General features: G+C 44.0%; 1 protein-coding gene across 8 annotated transcripts in view; it reads right to left on the reverse strand.

Annotated features, from left to right (window-relative positions):
* The window catches only part of FAM110B (family with sequence similarity 110 member B), a 444,727-nt gene that overhangs the window by 132,274 nt on the left and 290,811 nt on the right, over positions 1-21,642 (reverse strand). The window contains exon 1 of one of the 8 annotated variants that reach the window (XM_085605577.1): positions 18,251-18,358. The exons of the other annotated variants lie outside the window; for them this stretch is intronic. The gene's annotated coding sequence lies outside the window, so the exon portion shown is untranslated. Of the gene's footprint in view, positions 1-18,250; positions 18,359-21,642 lie in introns of those variants that run through there. 8 annotated transcript variants of the gene reach the window in all.

The raw sequence follows: 21,642 nt of genomic DNA on the forward strand, positions 1-21,642 counted from the left end.
TACACAATGGGGTCAAGTGGAGAATGTCAAACTGGGCAGGCTCCTGATCCACAGTTTCCACCTGGGGCTGTGGACCATAAGCATAACCTAGGCTTATTTACAGTAACTTTTTTTAAAATCCATCTGCTTTCAGGTAAATTTGCAAGATCAATTCACAAGAGATTTCCCCAGAAACTAAATTAAGACTTGAGGAAACGGTTCAATTAGAACAATTATATATCTAAAACTCTGCTGTAATCAGACGTCTGCCATAATGAACATCCTAGCATATTCAGATGCTGAACATGAACAATTAGCAGAGATCTACCAAGATCAATTAGTGGGCCCCTACCATGATCAATAAGGTGGCCGCTACGGAGTCCAAAATTAATCAGCCTCCAGGTGTTCAGATAATGTGAATATTCAAAGATCTGACCTAAATACAGCACTGGTATTTTCAGAGTCCAGTATAATCAGAAAGGTGGCATAATCAAAGACTTGAAAGAATACAAAAATTGACATAAGATCACTGGCATGACCAGAAAAGGTATTCTATGAGCTCTGATACAATTAGAGTGTAGACATAATTTGCCACGTTGCTGCAAGTCACAAAATGGGACAAAAAGATTTTTTGTTTTACAATACAAGAGGATTTCAGAAGAACATTATCCCCTGGTCAGGTGGATACTTGTAAGAATTCCACACCCCTGTTTGCAGAGATTGCACAATCCCTGTAGAGGTGCAGGTCAGGAAGAGGACCCTCCGTGAAGGCACCGATAAAAACTGTAGATGACGCCAAAGAAAAGTAAACTTCAATCCAGTTCAAATCTTCACACTGGCTCCCAACCAAAGCAAAACACTAATGCGCCAACTGGTGGCAGGTAGACATTACTTTAATACTCTGAAAACAGGCCTACTGGGACAGATGTGCCAGCCTAAAATATATCAAGCAAGCAGTAAATGTACTGAACTTGCCTTTGCGCTCTCCAAGCGTGCAATCACAAAGAACTGAACGTCTGGTTCCCAACAATGAACAGCTGGAAATTTGAGCTTAGAAAATGGGCTTATGCAGAGGACAGACGGTTAGGAGTCTCTGGCATAGAGCTGGGAGACATGTGCCCATTACTCACTGGGGCATTATGTTGCTGGCCTTAGATTGTGAGTCTGACTCAAACCCACCATAAGTCACTGGCAAACGTCCCTGACCTGATCCCGCGCACAGCGCACTACTCCATGGTCAGTGAGGCAGCACGAGGCCTATGCTTTTATAACTTGTTTAGTGCACCTGGATGACACATTACACATCAAGTACATTCCCCTTTACACAGCAGCGTACTCACAACATTGGCTGAAATGAAATCAAATTCTCGGTTAATGTTCTCTATAATTGTGTTGCAACATTAAATTAGGTGCAGTGTCCCCTCTGTGCACGTGACAGGAATAATGTATACTAAATGTCATTTTGCTTTGTATGTTAATGTAGAAAATGTCAATAAAGATCAATTTTACAAAAAAAGTGCTTTGCTTGATGTCTACGACAGTCAACAAATAAAAAATTGTAGCTAATAATATACCTGCCGCTAAAAGTGTCGAGCTACTATCTTTTAGCTTATCACATTTAATTACAGTGCAGCAAAGCCACAAGACTGTTGTAGCGAGCACTGTATAAAGAACATATTTTTCATGGTTACATACAGACACACAGAAGGATAATGCCACCTGTGCAGCAGCGTTTAACTCTATAACATTTTCTCATACTCCAAACACTGCAATGGACGTGGAAAACCCTGCAGTGAGCTTTGATGTTATGGTTTCCTATGCAAACCATGTAGGAAAGAAGCTGAACATCTCACATAGCGTTAAATCCCAAAATTCTTCAATTTGTCAGATACTGTGAATAAGAAATATTATGATTACTCAATGTACCCACCTTGCCAGGGATGGATGGTTGAGTCTGCCTTGCCAGAATTACAACTCATCCTCCAGGACACCACTTTGTCAGTGATGAGCTTTCAGCTCACTGGCCGACCAGTCGACATAAAAAAGTTGGTTAGGACTTGTAACTGATTGAGCGGACACCACCAGATGACCTCTCCACAAACATATTCAGACTGCACCCCGGACAGCTTATTCATCAAGTGGAGTTAAAGACACTTTAGAAACTAATCTTTTCATAGAAGTACGCATTGGGCTACACGGACCTCTAATGTTAGGATTTAATACTTGAAGTCATAAAGACCTTGTATAAGTAAATATTGTTGGTTTCTCGATTCCTCACCTCGAGAAAATTAAATTGCTAAATCCCTCATGCAGGTATCCATTTCTTACATTATCAAACATGTAATTCTAAGTGTACTGAACAAAATATCTAGCTATGACCCATCCGTCATTTACACTTATACCGACAACATTCCTTCTATTGCCAAATGACCAGCACAATTTGCCTCATATAAAGCAACTACAAGTCATTACCAATTAAAATAGTCTACATACTTAACTTTAATTAATATTAAACCCCACCGTTGAACCCAGATGGTTTTGTTCACCTTCAAATGTTAACAATTTCTGGCTCTTCATAATTTACAGACAATATTCCAAATCCTCCTTGACACACTAGTGCGTTCAACACAAGGAACTATGACAGGCTCATGATTCACCTGTCTCTGAGACATGAGCCCCACCGCGATTTGATGAAATCATCAATAAAAATTAACATTAAAATTTACTATCCCTGGCCTTAAAGCAAGATTTCCCCAGTGTGTCCCACGTCCTCTTTAAATGCTACAAAAAACCTCTGACTAGCACAAAGGACTGCTTACATAATTTCCCAGGTTATGACTGACATACCCACCAGAGTGCAATTAAATGACCTCTTAGCAGAATATTTCTAAAACACCATTTCAGACTCACTTCCCAAACCACTTTGCCTACCTGGTCACCCAAAGGGACACAGTAAGGGACATGTTGATCGCTGTGCCCTGCTAAAGTCTGGAGGGTCGACAGTAAAACATACAAACCTCAGTTAACACAATTTGGCTCTGTTCCTGCTGCTCTCTACCACTTTAGAACAAAAAGGCAAGCCTGCCTGGACGAGGCAGGCTGGTCCTCCACAAACATTTGTCTTCGTTTCTGCTCTCCTCTCCAGCAGCTAAATTCCAGCTAATGTGACAGTAACATTAAAAACCCACTAGGTTCTTTAGTTGGCAATATCAGGCTGATATATTTCGTGATCACGCTTGCTTTTAGTAAAAGTAATCATTTTTTCTGGCCAGGAAATCCTTCACATAACATGTAGCTTCAGGGTATAATTAACTTGGAAGTAACATGCTTAGAAGGTCGAAGTTGTGAATTGATATTTCATAAACATTAGTTCTTGCATTCCGAGCAACGGGTGGGAAAAAAGCCTCAGACAGACGCCTGAATGGCGAGAGAAAAGGTACGATTTACTAGATTTAAGATAGTTTTGTAATTTATCTACCAAAGTAATGGACCAAGTGCACGTGACCCATAGTAAACACGGTACGGAAAATGTGCTGTTTTCACATTGTGCCGAAAGCCATAAGCATAGCACAAGAAACAGATCAACAACTAACCTTTTTCTTCACCTACTTTTAGTGACATCATTCAAACAAAATGATTTATGGACTGCAAGTCAGAATATTAATTTGAAAAATATCTGAACTGACTGCCAGATAGATGGCAATCTTTGCAGTTAAAGCAGTTTTAGAAGCATTAAAAAGCCAACAGGACTGGCCGTGTTAAGCCTGCGAGATGGTAATTTTGCTTTTAAATGACATACTTTTAATAAAACAGCACAGGAACCTCCTTGTAGGCAAATGTATTTAGATCATAAACCATTTTAGTCTTCATGCATACGAGTATGTTTTAGGAAAAGAAACGGTATTATTGGCTTTGAATGACCTCGACCTGAAAAAATAGCTTGACTGCTCAAAGATTAATAAACATGAAAAATCCCCAAAACAAAAATAGGATAAAATAACATTGAAGGGAAAATATACTAATATTCTAATCTTGCGAGAAATTTTAGTTATGCCTTAAAAATTACTGAAATAACTGAATTTTTACATTATGCAAAATATCGCATTACACGATTTTGTGTAGACTGGTTTGCTAGGAAATGCTCTGCTCGTATCCGATTTCTGCCAGTCTCTCAAATTTTTTTTTTTATATATATATTTTTTTTTACACGAGGTGTGCAATCAGGTGTACTTTCACTTTGAAAAGGTCTATCATTTTACAACATTTTCCTCAACATCTAACTCCCATCTGATTGCATTCTGCCCCCTCCCCTTTTAAAATAGTTTGCTAAAAATTAGACAGATCTCACAATTTCAGGAATTTCGACAGTGGAGCCATCTTTTGATTTACACGTTTACACATGAGATGTATTGCTCAGGTTACAGTGAAATTACAGGTTCAGAATGCAACTTCCATAGGTTACAACAGTCTTAAAGATTCAGGGCTCAGACAGAATTAGGAATTATAGAGCCATCAAAATCTATCGATATAAATAACTAAATGCTGTCTTGAGACTTGGCTTAATTGACGTCCATAGTAGCAAGTAAACATATTCCCCACAAAAACTGCTAAAATTAGATTTTTAATTTTTTTGTAAATAAAATTATCACCCAGGAATCAAAAGCTTGCCTTTTTAGGTCTCACCTGACCCAGCGCATGCGCTGGACTGGCGAGACTTTTTGTGAGGGTGATGGCGAGAGTAGTACAAAATTTTGTATACCTCCCCCATTCTGCATGAAAATACTAATTGAATAATCTATTAATTATAATATTATTAATCGAGTTTGCATGTATATTATACCAACATTACTAATAACCAAATTACACGTGGGATTTGCATATTGCATGGCTAAATAACCTATATGACTAAAATCCGTAGGCATACTAACAGTAGTATATGTAGTAAATAGGATACTGCATGATATTTGTTGCTCTTGTACTGTCTCTGTAATGTTGCTTGAGAGGAGGACCAAATGGGTGAATATAATTGCTTTGAATGTTGCTATACGCTAGATAAATACAAGCAATAGAGAGATTAGTAAGGGGTTAACATTAGGATTATTATTTCCATGCATTAATTACTCTTTTGTGTTTGTTTCGCTTAAGTTGGCGTTTTGGCCTAAATTCCAAAATGGCCGCTGACGCGACATGACGAAGGGGCCACTGTCCCACGAGGCATGGAGTGAAGTGCGCAGAAGCGACAAAGTCTTCCAGACCCCGTCGTGAACTGTGATCTCCGTGTACCAAAGCAAGGCCACAGTGTAAAAACGGCCAAGACTGAAGACAATTGATTTTCAGTAAAACCGGAACAAACTGACTTTTCACTGACTTGATGACCTCACCCCTCGAACTGTACTAAGGTCCCAAACTTTAACATCGGACGATCGCAACCAGCCAATCATAACCGTGCTGAAATTACAAAATGTATCTTCTTGATTTTATTTTATTATAAAAGTACATGGTAGAATAGTGAGGGAATATATTGTACGCATTCTCGACCGTTCCTTACATCGACTTCATCGACGACGCTGCTCGTGACGCTACTTAGGCGACTGACTGCGTTTTCCTGAATCCTAGATGGTCCGGATGTTGCCCAATTATCTGATGACTGCGAACTTTTCCTAATTCTATGGGCACTGATAGATGCTTGCACGTCTCTGGTCTTTGCTGATCTTTGAGACTGTAGCGTGCCGAGCAAAGAACTTTGATCTGCTTAGACAAATAACGACAGATTTAAGTATGTAGACCCAATGACTTAGAGGACTCCAGATAGCCAGATTAGGTAAATATGATGTTCTGCGATTTATTTGAAATTTGATATAAACTTTCCAAATGCGAACTTAACTCTTCAAGAAATTTTAGATAAACAAGTATTGATTAACAAGAAATGAGTTTGTGGTTTATTGAGAAAGGTAAGATCTAAATCTTGAATGTGTTTTAGCTGGTCCTAAATCACCATCAACCAATCCAACTAAATGGTCCATTGACCATGTGGGAGGAGTGCCTTGATGTTTAGGATTGAGATCTGTAGGTGGAAAGGGTGTTGATGTACATTTTGTCAAATAACTTTTCTTTCCCTATAGGTTATAAGGTGTTCCCCTCACATGTCGAGAGCTTGAACCGCTCATCCCTCCTGCTGCGTGCAGACCGGTACATGGTTAGTGTGAATGTTGGTGTTATGGGCCCCACCAATGACTACATGTGTGAATGAGTTAGTGTGACGTCGGGTCTGTGACGCAGGGGAGGATACCGGTACGGGTTTGCTTTCCCCGTTACCAGGGTTTTTGCGCTCCATTAAGGGCTTAAAAAAATGCTACCATGGCCAGCCTAGAGCCACAGTGCATGTGCGCGCGCCGCGCTTGATCACGATCACTTTCACGGCCGCACGGCCGCTTTGTTCTCTGTGAGCCAATGCTTGTTTCTATGGCCAATAGCATACTGGGCGAACTCAAACGCAGCCACATTATTTCAGATCACTGCTTCCCTTTTCATTAATTAAGAGCTCCACAATGAAAAATGATTTGCAATTTGTGCCCTGTATTATGAGGCATTGGCACTTTAAGGTAATTCTACATTTTTAGACCAGGAAGCAAAAAAAGAATCCTAGAACTCAAAATTAGTACCTTTCAAATCATTACTCCTTCTATGCACGAGCCATGGTCAAACCTGCTGCTCTCTCACTTCATGGCTTTTCCAGTATTAAGTTTTCTTGTCTAGGCTGCAGTCTTTTTTCTCTCTCTTTTGCAACCATTTGCCCTTTCAGCTTACACCCCAAAATCCTCCCAGTGACTGCTCGCCAGCCTTACCCGCTCATCTTTCACAATGTTACTAATCTCTGAAGCTCCATGAAATCAGAAATTGAGCATTTCTCTCAGAAGGTCATGTGCTACTGGATCTGTTGTACTAATGATATCTAAGCCCCTGAGTTTTTCCAACTAAGCTCCTTAACTGTCCCAGAGCCCCGCCCACTTCACCCAAGCGCCCCTACCGTGGCAGGAGAACATGACCCTCCATATGTCGTTTCTATAGCCCGCGCCACCTGTCTGGAGGATGACCCCTGAGGCTTGAGGCCCCCCGAGGCCCTACCCACTAGTAGGATTGTCGCCCATTCATATCATTTGTGTAGCATAACTCACTATGTGTGCTGTGCGCAGCACTTTCAGATACTTAGTGCTACTCTGAAAGTTCTAGAATTCGGCCCAAAAATCTAATGCCGCCAAGACCCGATCAATGTCGGGCATCATTTGCCCGTCCATTATTCACACATGCTATTTGCTAATGTGTAAATTGTCGACCCCGTGCTTCTTCCTCAAATGCTTCCAGCAGGTAAAATGTATTGTGAATCTTGTTGGTAAATTCTGACAAGTTTTACCTGATCTAAGGCCTGACTTGTTATCTTTCAGCTGCGACAGAATGCTCAGTCACCTCATATACAAAAATAATGTCACCTCCATTAAGGTAGATGGGCCATCATTTCACCTGACATTGAGGCATTGACTGCCAACTCTGCACCAAAGCTTGGGCGCTTGTTCCTCCGCTACAAGCACGTTTCAATAATCTCGTTGTACAGTGTAGTGTGCACGCCACAATTTCCCACGGAGCCTGAATAGCTGTGCGTGGCTGGCTCAGTAACAAGCATTGGCACAGCCAATAGGTCTTGCCTGTGGGACATTATAAGTGTTTAGTTATGCAGCACAATATCATTGGTGCAACAACATAAACTGTTGCATGGCTAAACACTTAGAAGGTCCCAAAGGCGAGACCTGTTGGCTATGCCAATGCGTTTTTTAGTTTGTTCTCTAAAATACCAGCAGATAGCAGCTACTGGGTCCCACACATAGTGGTTGAGGTTGTTTGCTACTCGTGACCTGGAGTTCCACACTTGAATCTCAGAGTGGGGAGGGGGAGAAGTCAAAGGCTTTTTAGGCACCTAGTTTGGTGAGAAAAAGCTCAGACCTCCACAGTTATCCAATAGACACAATAATGTACTGTCAAGTCCAGTGCTTAACTTTTAAATTAGAAGAAAATACTTTAATTTGCATAGTGTAAAACTACACACCACAATTAGGGGAATCAGACACAGGATTGCAGTCTGTTTGAGATCTTGCTTGCGGCACTACAACTTCAGTACCATCCCTCCACAGAGTTCCCCATCATCCAAGATCCATAACATGTAACCCTGGACATGGCAATTATAATGCCCAGGTGCAGCTCACTCAAATCACCAAGGTGTATATGTGACCAACAGTTCAGTTCGCTTTCAACAGTTACTGGGTAAAAGTCCAAAGTGTATTCTGCAGATCTCGGACTACTACTCTGTCTCTCATTCCACTCACAGTCTTAAGCTCGGCAGTTACCCAAGCTCTGTTTTTGCAGTTTGGGGTGGTGCAGGAGAGAAGTGTGCAGTTGTACTGCTCTTTCAGGAACAACTCGTAAACTAGAGGGGGCGCCGCAGCACCCTCATTTGGAACTTGGTGGTTGGGAGATTGCAGTGCAGCGGCTCGCACAGCAGCTCTCATCTTCTGCAGTAGTGGCCTTCACAGACCGGGTGCAGAAGGGTCACTGGTTTGGCTGGTGGGCCTACATGCCAATCTTGACATTGTGGATGTCTCCAGCACTTCTGGCATCTCCATCAATCTGGGTGCCTATCTTGTAGTGACGGAGCGTACAGATTCTGGCAACAGCAGCAGTCTCTCGGTCTCAGTATACTTCCAAACATACACAAAGCTTAGCAACTGTAGACGTCTTAATGTGCTTCACTACAAGAACCACTGAGATAGATTGGGGGACCCATACCACACTCAATTCGCTCATGGCTTCACTCTCGTTGTCACTTGCTTTCTATGGAAATTCCCAGCATCTGGAACACGCAGGTTTATCCTTCAGAACAGTCTCTTCTCTCGCAGAGCCAGGCACACTCCTTCCCCTCTCTCAAAAGGCAGGCAGGCAGGCAGGCTTTTAGACTGAAGACAGGCTGTCAGCTCCCCCAGCAGAAAGTGAAGCCATCAGGTAATGTCCCCTCACCTCTGGGTGACTATCTGTCATGCAGACATCATCCCTGGTCACACAGCAGTCTTTTGAGCACTCTGCAGAGCACTTCCTCCTGTGGTCATGAAGAAATTGTAAGTGGAACCACGTAGGGTGGAATATTTCTCACTTTTATACACATGGAACAGACCGGGGATATGGATACACTCCAATTACAATGGTTCTCTTTCAAATGTAATTTTCTGTCTGTTTCTCAGGCGCAGCCTCAGTGCTGGGTAATGGCTCTCACAACAGGTAGCAATGATGCTGGTTTGAAGTAGGGGTATCCAAAATGAGGGCACAATGAAGTGTGAGATTTCTGCATCTGGCTGTCATCAGCTTTCATGGCAAAGTAATCAGGGACAGACAAATGGGAACAGCCTGACTTGAAGCATTCACTACTTGAATAACAAACTACAGTCCCCACCCTTAAACACTACTATCTACCAAATGGTGATGCTCAGGAAAAAAAAACAATCAGCAGCCTTTTTCTAACAATGGCCTCACTAATTGAATTTCAAAGGCAAGCCAATCTCCATCCTCCCTCCTCTCAGTATCTGGTGCTTCACCCTCGAGAAAAATGAATGCAGTCAGAAAACTTGCACTGCCAGGGGTAGATGTATCCATCCATTTTGCACCATGATAAACCAGGCACAATGCAAAATAGATTTCACTGGTCTCAGCACTCAGACTGGCAAAGCACAGAGTCCTACTCCTATACATGTGCTACATACTCACTGCATATGCACATGCTAGACAAGCACATATAAAACCAGCACAGATGTGGGTTTCACACAGTAGCAGAATTTTACACATGTGGGTCAGCAGACAACTATCTTTTACACAGAGAAGAAGAGCGGATCACGTAACTGATACACAAAAATGTACTACACTTCCACCACCGCTTTATTTGACTTACTCATGGAATAGGCTGTTGTCCTTTGACATCTATGAGAGCACTGGGGTTCTGAGCCTCACATTACCAGGGCCAGGTCCAGGCCACTGTGCACACAGCAAATAGCGTTGTGATATGGCCAAACATAAAGCCAGGATAACAGTTTCACAAGCAGTCGGGCACTCAGAGCAGGAGTACATGACTTAACCATGTAGGGTACGTGCCAGTTCCAACACCATCCCTTTTTTGTGTGCAAATGGACAACTTAGGTTCCCAAATATCACCTTGTTGATTTAATTAAGTACCATTTATTACTGCCAGACATCCCCATGTGTCACCATCACATTAGAGGAATGCAACAGGATGCCCATCTTATACCTTAAACAATGACCTCCAGTTGTCCAGCAATGCCACAATGTGGCCACTTTATGCCAGTGTAGACCAACAAATGTAAACATGCCATTGATGCCCATTAGACATAGACATACTCTCAAAAAGGCACACAAATGAATGCTCAGTCAGCCAGTACACATAGACACACAGTCTATTTCCAATGCTTCAAGACCTGTTTTTTCTGGTTCCAGTGAAGTGTCTTGGGGAGAAAGGGTACAAGCAGAGTGCTCTCACTCAGCGTCTTGGAGCACAGCTTCTTTACCATCCTTTCATTTAGACTACCTGCATCTTTCCACTGCTCACATTTAGGGAACTACTTTTTAGGTCTCGCCTAGAGCGCAGCGCGCATGCGCTGCCCTAGCAGAGGGCTCTTGGAATCACTTCAGACTTCCAAGAACCTTCTGCATGTGGGTGTGCCTCTTTCCACACATCCCATTGGCCTCTGCGTGTGGCTTTCAATAATTGAAAGCACGTAAATGGCCAAAGACAGGTGCTTGTCCCGCCTCTCCTCAAAACTTGCACTCCCATGGCCTAGGGGTCTCGGAAGCGCGCAGGATGCCATCTGTTCTAGATCAGGTTTTGATGGCAGCTGCATCAACTGCATTCCTTACAGCGCGCGCGCACCACTCCTGGGCTTGTTGTGTTTTTGTGTAATCGTATAATGAACGGGACATTGTTCCTAGGGTTAGAGGGGACTGAAATGCTGCCCTTTCCGGAAGTCATATGCCACTTTAATGACGTCGTAACCAGCCGAAGCGTCTGTTTCTCCATCTGTTTCCTGACAAGGGTTGTTCTTCTTGCAGGCCTATCTGATTGGCTTTCTTCTCCGGCCGTGGTCTACCCCAGAAGCAAAGAGGACTGTGAAGATTTATTGATAGGGCGGTAGACCTCAGAGCGGAAGCCGGAAGGACTAGGGAAAAGTCACTCCCAGTTCCGGTGATCCTTTCCGTGAGTTCCCTCCTGCATCTACAATATGGACAGGCCGTGTTATGCATTATGTGTTCGTTTTAAATGCCATTAGCGCCTACGAACTGCTTTAGAGCCTCGAAAATCAGTTTTGACCGGGAGATTGAGGGTGTGGAACGTTTTATCGTTGACAATTGAGGGTTAAAAGCAGACATCCTGCTTTCAATCAGACGCCTCGCGCTGCTGTCGGGTGCATGTTAGTTTTTGTTGTTTATCTGAGCAGCCACTACATGTGACTGGCTCTGCCCAGCCCAGCTGATCTTTAGGGTAACCTCCTGTCAGGAAACGTCTTGATCTGCAGGCCGTGCTGTTTCCACTGCGTTATTATCCCGAATGATGCAAGCACTATATTCTGAGGCGGGGCAGTGGGGGAGGGGTTGTCGAAAGGAACAGGGTTTGGACATACGGAGGGGGTGTGCTTGACTGCAGTGATGCTGCAGAAAGCTCATTAGCGGTGTGTTTTTAATCCAAAACCTCTTCGAGGAAGTGCTGCCTGCGCCTCCTCCCCTCCACCCACCACCCCCAACCTAAGCATATTCACATGTAAATGAGAAGCCATCTGCTTCCGTTGGTGGAGAATATAACCATGCCAAGTCACCGTGATTAAAATAATTGGGGTCTTCCTTTGAGATCAATCACTTTGTTCCACACATAGGCAGCATCTGCCTGTGGCAAAAGACAATGGGGGGGTTCTAGTCTGCACCAACTCTGCCCAGCCCCAAACTCCAACTTCTCCTCAAAAAACACTGCCAACGCTGCATACCACCGACTCAGGTGCATAGGGATCTGATACTATCCTGATCGTTCGTTTTGCAACCGCGCTTTGACAGTCTTGCCTTTGCAGGCGGGCTAATTATTAAAAGGTTTTATTATTGCCCAACTTGAATGCACTTGTTTTACCAACTGTAGAACGATGAAACACTGACCCAGTCCCAGTGGGATTTCAATCTGTGACCGGCAGTGTACACACATACCTCATCTTTCCAGTTGTTGCAACGGTAAAGATCTTCGCATGGTGATAGACGTGCAGCCTGCCCGGAGTGCCACAACTGTACTGAGGTCTGGATCCTTAATGCTAATTTTTGTTGTCATGGACAAACACGGATCATGTGTTTACACCATGACATAGGCTTTTCTGACAGATCACAGTCTTTTTGGACCAGGAGGGGTGCTTAAAGTGCTACCCTCATAGTGGCAAAAGGCACAGGAGTTAAGTGGAACAAGCACAATGGTGGCAGCATATTGTGTAGTGAGCAGTATGAGTGAACTGTCCTTTTTAACCTGTGTCACTGGAGTGAGGCCTACGGGCTCACTCATTAAAGGTTACGCTATGGTGTGCTTAACTCACCCTATACTTCATAGATTTGGTGTGTAGTGCTGTGCAGTGCAAGTATGCTTTATGCATGGCCTGTGTGAATGTGTGCCTGTGAATGGCACAATACAAGTAGTAGTGCTGTGCTGCATATGTATGCTATATGCACGGCCTGTGTGTATTTGTGCTTTTGAATGGTACAATACAGGGATAGTGCAGTATTGTCTAGTGCAAGTGTATATTATGTATCTGCTGGATGTATGCGTGCCTGTGAATGGTAAAATACATAAATGAAGTAGTGCTGTGTAGCACATGTATGCTATATGCATGGCCTGTGTGTATATGTGCCTGTAAATGGCACAGCACATGTAGTAGTGCTGTGCAGCACGTTCATGCTATATGCATGGCCTGTGTATGTGTGCCTGTGAATGGCACAGTACATGTAGTAGTGCTGTGCAGCACGTGTATGCTAACGGCATGGCCTGTGTGTATGTGTGCCTGTGAATGGCACAGTAAATGTAGTAGTGCTGTGCAGCACGTGTATGCTATATGCATGTCCTGTGTGTATGTGTGCCTGTGAATGGCACAGTACATGAAGTAGTGCTGTGCAGCACGTGTATGCTATATGCATGACCTGTGTATGTATGCCTGTGAATGGCACAGTACATGTAGTAGTGCTGTGCAGCACGTGTATGCTACATACATGTCCTGTGTGTATAGGTGCCTGTGAATGGCACAGTACATGGAAGACTCTGGATTCCATTTTGGGACACTCAGGACTTACTGAAGGAACACGAGGAGAGGAATCCCCTAGGCAGATGTCTGTATTGCTGCATTCCTGTAAGCTGTATGGGACACAGTGGAAGAAGGGAGAGCCAGGCTCTTCAGATTCTTCAAAGGGTGCTCTTTGATTCATAGGGAGGTCGCTTAGATAGGGCTGATAAGAGAATCATAAAGAGCAGGGCTAAGACCCTGTGGTGATCTTTTAACGCACATATCACTGTTGCTGACACCCAGTTGTGAACCTCTAGTCACTTCTATGGGCTGTGCTGTGGGACTATCAGATTTTGATCTGTCCTGCTGTGATGTTCTTGCTTTCAGAAACAAGCATTTGCAATGCAATAGGTCTCACATTTACGCGAGTTTAAGCTATTGGCATTGTAAATGACAATGCCTTTTATTTAAGTTTTAAAAACAAAAACAAAAAAAAGGCATAGTTATTTGTAATGTGAAGAGCTCAAACTCGCGTAAATGTGAGACCTATTGCATTGCAAATGCTTGTTTCTCTTACTTTTACCACTGCACTGTCTATTCACTGCTCACTCTCTCGCTGCTGGATCATGCCTTCCTCATTCACCTCCCCAGGTCTCTCAGTGTTGCTACCCCACCCTCCAGCTCCTTGCTTCTCTGTAACATGCCGCCTCGCTCGCTTTTTCTGTCTAATAAACCCCTTAGGCTGTTTCCCCCACCCCTCCATGTTTGCTGCCTCGTTTCGCCAATGCACTTCCTAATAGGTAAATATACTTCTGGGTGTCATTGGGCAAGTGCATGATGGCACTTATACTTTTTTCACATTTATTAATAGCTTTTTTTTTACTTCCAATATGAAAGTATAATTGTCTATTACATTTTGTAAAGTAAACAAGAAGAGATGATGGACGGAGCGCTGAAACTTTTCAGACACTCACCCCAGTCACAGACCTGGGCTGAATCCATCATTGTTCTTTAGCTCAATAAGCCACCCCAATTCAGACCCAGACATATGCAAATCAGTCTTGACCCTGTCCCTCATGAGAGCAGTCCAGCCTGAACTGCCAAGCCAGGTCTTCCCTGGACCGGAAACAAGCATCCTGGGACCGGTTTCGGGGTAACACTCCTAATCAGCCAGGCTAGCTTGAATCCAGTGGCAAAGTGAGCAAGGGACCCACGTGTGGGCATACCCTGTCAACTTAGGGCAAACAAAGCAAAGAGATGATGGATGAAGCGCTGAAACTTTTCAGACACTCACCCCCAGTCACAGAACTGGGTTAAATCCATCATCGTTCTTTAGCTCACTTCGCCACCCCAGTTCAGACACAGCTATATGCAAATCAGTCTTGACCCTGTACCTCATGGGAACAATTCAGCCTGAACTGCCAAGTCAGGTCTTCCCTGGACCAGAAACAATCATCCTGGGACCGGTTTCGGGATAACACCCCTCATCAGCAAGGCTCGCTTGAATCCAGTGGCAAAGTGAGCAAGGGACCCACGCCTGGGCATACCCTGCCAACTTATGGCAAACAAAGCAAGCACAAAGAAAAGTTTGAGTGCTCCGTCCATCATCTCCTTGTGTTTGAATTGTTCATCCTAAGTTGGCAGGGTACGCCCAGACGTGGGTCCCTTACTCACCTTGCCACTGGATTCAAGCTAGCCTGGCTGATGAGGGGTGTTACCCCGAAACTGGTCCCAGGATGCTTTTTTCCGGTCCAGGGAAGACCTGGCTTGGCAGCTCGGACTGGACTGTTCCCATGAGGAATAGGGTTAAGACTGATTTGCATATGGCTGAGTCTAAACTGGGGTGGCAAAGTGAGCTAAAGAACGATGATGGATTCAACCCAGATCTGAGACTGGGGTTGAGTGTCTAAAAAGTTTCAGTAGTCCAGCCATCATCTCCTTGTGTTTGCTGGATTACATTTTGTAGACAGAGAGCATTTCACCCAAAAAGGTGAAATGTAAGGTCGCTTTCTGTTAAGCATGAGATACGCTGCCTAGATGTATTTAACTAGGAGCTTAGATTCTTTGGGGTAAAAACAAAATCAGTCAGCCCGTCGCTCCCTAACATCTTCACAACCGAAGCTCGTAGTATCAAGACTCACAGCCCCATTCCACACTGCAAATCATAATAGAACAGGGTGGTGTTTTGTCTTAAGAAATTCAACAGAAATAATACTTTGAGAAATAAAAGAACAGTAATAATACAGCAGTGTAACCTCCTTTCCCTGCAAGATATATTTAAATTGGTGAATTAGTATAAAATGGCATTGTTAGAAAAGCATTGTTGAACATGTTTTCTTTTCAAGGAACTGTTGTACTTTCAAAGGCATTGGGGTTTATTCTTTATTTATTGCAATAAAGTCAGGTGTTGCTTAACTTGATCATCCTAAGCACAACAGATGACCTATAATTTGCCCTTTCCTTGTCGCTAACAATGTAAAGACCCCTCGAAGGGTTTTCTGTGACAGGTGAAGAAAAGAGACGAAACCAAAATCTGCTGACAAAACTGGTCCAAGAGGTCACTTTTACATTTCAGCAGAGGAAAGTACAATGCAGTTAGGGTTCAGCGCATCTGCAGAGCTGTGCAGAATAAATAGCGAGGTATATTAAGAGCTAGGTATTGGAGACTGGTGTTAAAAAGAGGTCGTCCTATATATTGGCTTTAAAGTGGCTGAGAAACGGAGCAAGGTACGTTGGAAATGTGTCAATGTCTAGGGGTTGATGCCCTCGGACTGGCATTCTGATTGATCATAGATCTCTACAGTTCAAAGTCAACAATAGTCTCCTCACGAAGAGTCCTCAGTGGATACTGGTTAAATATCTCAATCTTACCGTAACACCTCGGGAACGTAGGCATTCGGCCTCCGTCAACTTTATGTGGCGCGGCTCAACCTTGTAATCTAATCACATACAATTCCAGTTGCACCAATAACTTCTAAAGTTTTGTTTTTTGCAAAAATTTAGTCAATTCATCTGAAGCTTTTAAGGCTGTCATCTTTTGTGATATGTTTAGCTACCAATGTCCTCACAAAACACTGCATGCCGAGGTATCTTTCTAACATCCTTTCCTCCCTTTAGAAAACACTGACTGCACTATCCATTTAAATTACAGGCTTGGGGCCTATGGTCGACTATGGGGATTCCACTCTGACTGCTACTGAAAATGTGTCTAAACTTCCACACTAATAATAAATAAACACACACCCGGATGAGCAGCTGAAAGGAAAATATTTCCAATAAACTACTTCAGGTTTGACACCCGATCCAGCGTAAAGGCGGAGGAGCGTCGCCCCAGTTAGTCCAAAATGAAAAGTAAAACGATACTAAAGCAATTTTATCATCGTTTTATTCTTCACTGGCAGCTGATGCTGCCCAGTCTAGGGCGTGGCGGGCAAAGCAATCCTCTGGTGACAAGGCAGGGACTGGGAGGAGTGGTCGGCACTAGTAAATGTGCATGTCAGTTTGGCCAGCTGTCTTATGCCGGCCAAACAGACATGTGCAATTTAGGTTTCTCCAACCCAGCTGTGTTCCACAGCCAGGTGGAGGAACACAGACTCCCTGTTCCTGAGCGAGCGGCAAACCAGCCTGCTCAGGCCAATCTTCAAGCTGGCATCTGCATTGGATGGGGAGTCCGTGAATGGTGTCCCAGGGACTGCTGGGAGCAGGAAGAGCACTGAGGCACAAGGTGGCAGGTTGGTCGGCATCGGGTACGTTTAAAAAAAATAATTATAATCAAATCCCTCCCTCCACCACCGCCCGTCCCCTGCCGCCTCACCAGTGTACATTGGCAGCAGCCGTGACTGGCTAGTACGAGAACTATTTTCTCACGTTGGTAGTTTTGGCTGCCTCTTTCAGTATGTAGATTTGTGTTAAGTACTGCATTTTATTTAAACAACACTACTTACAACACAAACAAATATTTTGTAGAAGAGCCAAAAACAAGAGACTGTAAAAAGTCCCAATAAGAAATAGAATAATGGCTTTCTAAAAGTGGCTAGCTGTTGTTGCTACTTCACTTAATTGCATTATAGATACATCTGGATGTTAGAAAGTGTGAGTTTCTCATGTTTGCATTGTTACAGACTGGTTTAGAACTAACAGCAGATCTATGGGGCAAGCGCACAACTATAGGTATACATACTGTCCTCCACTGCATACTTCTCAACTCACCCTCACTTGACAGGGGGCATCCTAGTGTTGTCATCTTCGCCTTAAATTAATCAAAATGCCTCCCATAGACTGCAATGCGGACACCTACCCTGAAAACCTTCCTCTTACCCCCCCCAAAAAGGGCTTGGTCTCAATTAATTTCAATGGTGTTACCCTTCAAAAGCACTTCATCAACCCACATTGGACACGCAAAAGATATACAACGGAGTGACACTTTAAAAAAATGAGTTTGTTTAGCAAGCAGTCTCTGCATTAAACTAAAAGCTGCAAACTATGTGGTGTAAGGATTACAATACATCCCTTAACTTTGATAGAGTTCACCAAATTTAACAGCCACGCAAACATGTTGCTGCGAATATCTGCTGTAATCTGTAAAAGTACTAAAAGACACCCATTCTCCATTTCTCGCAGAGAAATAGAATCCATAAAGTATCACACAGAAAGCTCCTAAACTGTAACACTGTCTAAACATCTATGGTGAGGTGTGGCATAGTTAAAAAGATCACTGGTAAAGTTAATAGGTCTCCCTTCTGAGAGTTACTGGCACTTACAGGGGTTAAGCAAACTTTAGACAGCAGGAGGCGGGAAGGGGGTACAAAAGTTGGGGAAAACAAAAAGCGGGGCGGTAGAAGGGAGCAGGAGGTGGGACGTGAGGGGGAAGGGGAAAAGAGAGGGTTTAGGAGAACATAGGTGCTTGGCCAAAAGTAAAAAAGTACCTGGAACAGCATGCGACAAGTGGAAAGAGACTGGCTGAAAACAGGAAGATGTGCTAGCCCATGCTCCGCAGCAGGCACAGAGGCCCCGGGAATAATGCAGGAGGAGGTGAGCAGCTGGCAGGAATCGGGAGGTGTGACCAGTAAGAAGAAGGGAATGAGGGTGACCTAAAAGCCAACCAATGGTAAATTTTGTAAGTAATAGGCAGTCTCCAAGTCAGATTTTAAGCTTTATTTGTTTATAAACAATAGCTTTGTCAGACAGCTCAAGCCCATGATGAAGCCGCACACATCATCTTGTAGGTGAGAGCACCACACGTGTATGCCAACATAATGACTCGGGTATCTTTTTTCGGTTTAATTACCGATCCAAGTTCAGACAGTAACGTAAATGAAAACAAAAGTGTTTTTTTTTTTAAAAAGCAGGCAAAGGAAGCATTAGGGTGTGTGGGTGGAAGTAACACAGGGGGCTTGGTCGGGAGGAGAGGCAACGGACGCAGGAGCATAGCTTCAGGGGGGTGTTACAGCCCCCTCCAATAAATATATTTTCTGGTAAATAGTTGGGTGCAAGTACTTTCGGTTTGGTGAGGCGTCTGTCGGATTTGTCTAGGATCTTGTATACAGACAAAAAAACGCACACACACTCCCTCTCTGCTTTGAAAGGCATCAAAAATGTTGGTTACTTAACAAAATATTGTATTTTCTCTCAATTATCCCTGTCAATCCACATTTGTCTCCCTTTCCACTGCCCCTCTAGCCCCTCTTATGTGCCCTGCTCATCATATAATGTATTTTAACATTATTTACCATTGTGATTGTTGAAAAATCTGTAGCTTAACCCTCCCCTCCCCCCCCCCCCAAATCTTACTGACCAAGCTACGCCCCTGAACAGACAAGAGAACAACATGGAGTAGTCGGGGAGAAGCACATGGGCGAGCAGGCAATGAGGCGGAAGTGTGGGGTTAGAGAGAATACGCAACGGGCAAGAGAAGAAAGCGCAGGTGAGGGGAGGCAACAGAGGGTGGGGATGGGAAGCAACAGACGAGAAAGCAATGTGAAGCGGGTGGGGGAGAAGTACATGGGCGAGAAAGCAACAGGTGGAGTACATGAGGGTGAGCGCAACATTGAAGGGTCAGGGAGAAGTACACTGACAACAGAAAACAACACAGAGTGCCAGGGGATAGAAGTACACAGGGGAGACAACTGGAAAAACATGCACACATGCAGTGCTTCACCGAAAATGAAAAAGAGGTGTTTGAACAGCAAGCAAGCAGTGGAAGCATAGAAGCCAGTCAATCGTAAGTGATGGCAAAGAGGCAATGGGAGGGCCAAACACAAGATTGACAAACTGGGAAATTAATATGAAGCAGGACAATGAGTGACAGGAAAGCCAACCAATGGTAAGCAAGCTGTATGTTTTTAGTAAGCCAACAATATGCCTTGTAACTGACAGTGTACGTGTTGTCTAGAAGGCAAGACCTAAAAATGGTCAGAAATAGGGTCCACTCGACGTGTACTGGAAATCTCGCAGTATCCCAGTAAAAAAAGAGCAGCTGGCATTGAGCACTTCCTAGTGCACCACAGGCTGGCATGGGAGGGGGTTTGGGTCAGAGGCAGCTTACAATACCTACTCTGTAATCAGCTTTACAACCCGCAGCACATCAATGTGCTTTTCATTGTGCACTGGAAGGCGGAAATAATGGAGATAATGCTTACAGTAGACAGAGCTCTTAAGTAGTTATCTCTTAAGCACATGAGAGCCTCCTGCCGCCCTCCCCCCACCCACTGTCTCCCACAACACAGCCTGTCTATTCAATGTTTGCACGTCTGACCACATACCCCTCCCCCGTGAAGATTCCCTGCACGGTACTCTATACAGAAACCTGTGCACGTGCATATTCTTCGAGGAATCCTTCCGACTAATGCTAAGGGTGGGCCCGAAATCCCTCCCAGGCAATGCAGCTCAGTTCTGAGCCTCAGACATCCATCCACGGAGAGCCTGTGAGTCCATCTCTGTGCTGTCACTAAACAGCTTGTGCAGAGCAGGGCCATGCAGTGATGCACACCAGACTGCACGGCATTGTTTGGAACACACTTCAGGGAATGCACAACTCGTAATGCACTGGATGTGCAATCTATCAGCACCCTTTCTTATAGGAGTCATGCGTGGACACACGTTAAACAGATGTATACATACACAGACAACCTGCAGCAACCAAACAAAAACTTGCATATGCTCCGCCTTCGGCACAGGATTATACTAGACAGTGTATGTCTGCCTGCGAGTTCTCTAATAAAGCATTAGCAGTACTGGCATGCAGTATTCAGGGTGTGCAAAGATACACAACTCACAGCAAAGACTGCAAAGCGAATGCGCACCCCAAGTCCTTGGAAGCATACATGTGTATACATTTACACACACACATTCTTGAACGAGGAAAATCATACACGAACACACACACACACACACATGTATCCCTTCCACACGAACATTATACATAGCACATGTGATCACGAAGCCCTCAGTACCTGGTCCCTAATCGTTATACGAAGGGTGTCCTCGGAAAGGGGGAGATAGGTTGCTTTAAGGACGGAGGGGCACAGCTTGTACATGCACACATCCGAGAGCACAGAAACCACAAACCACCCGTGGTCTACGCCTCAGCACACAGGATGCAGTCCGTGTATTTACCTCGAATACCATGTACAAACGAATGACAATAGGAATTCCTATCATATTAGTCACATGTCCATATTCACCATGAAAAACACAGTGCACCTACTGTGCATACTCTCGCCATGCCATCCTGCAATCACTGTATGTTCACATCCTGCTATCCATTAAGTATAGGCCCCACTGGAACTGACCAGGTCCAGAGTGCACAGTCTTGATCAACCCACCTACTAAAGCCCAACAGAAACACACACAACTGCCAAACACCACTCCTACTCATTGCTACCTACTTCCACACCCAACATACTGCACATCCCATAGGCAACCAAGGACAGCCCATAGACAACTAGAACGGTTTTCAAATGGGAACAGTTTTCTACAGTAGGAGCCCATGCAACAGAGGTAAAATGCATATATGCTATTGAAATCTACAGGATAAATTTGTTAACAAAGTCAGGTATCATCATATTTCATAAGCATCATGCTGACTTAGTACATGAGGTCTGTGTATTCAGGTTATGTTTGCAATACATTTCTACAGACACTATAGAAAGGAAAAACGATGGGCTTCGCCAATACTTGTTCTTAAAAGTGATAGGCAGTAGGTAGCTATAGCTGTAACATACAAGTGCTTACTTAACTTCTGGTGGGTTGAACGAGTGCTCTAAACTAAGCAGTGCTGGGACTGTAATGTCCCAAAAGTACACTGAGCTGCCACACA

The sequence above is a fragment of the Triturus cristatus genome, chromosome 5_1 (genome assembly GCF_964204655.1).
Source record: "Triturus cristatus chromosome 5_1, aTriCri1.1, whole genome shotgun sequence".
In the NCBI taxonomy this organism is placed as follows: domain Eukaryota; kingdom Metazoa; phylum Chordata; class Amphibia; order Caudata; family Salamandridae; genus Triturus; species Triturus cristatus.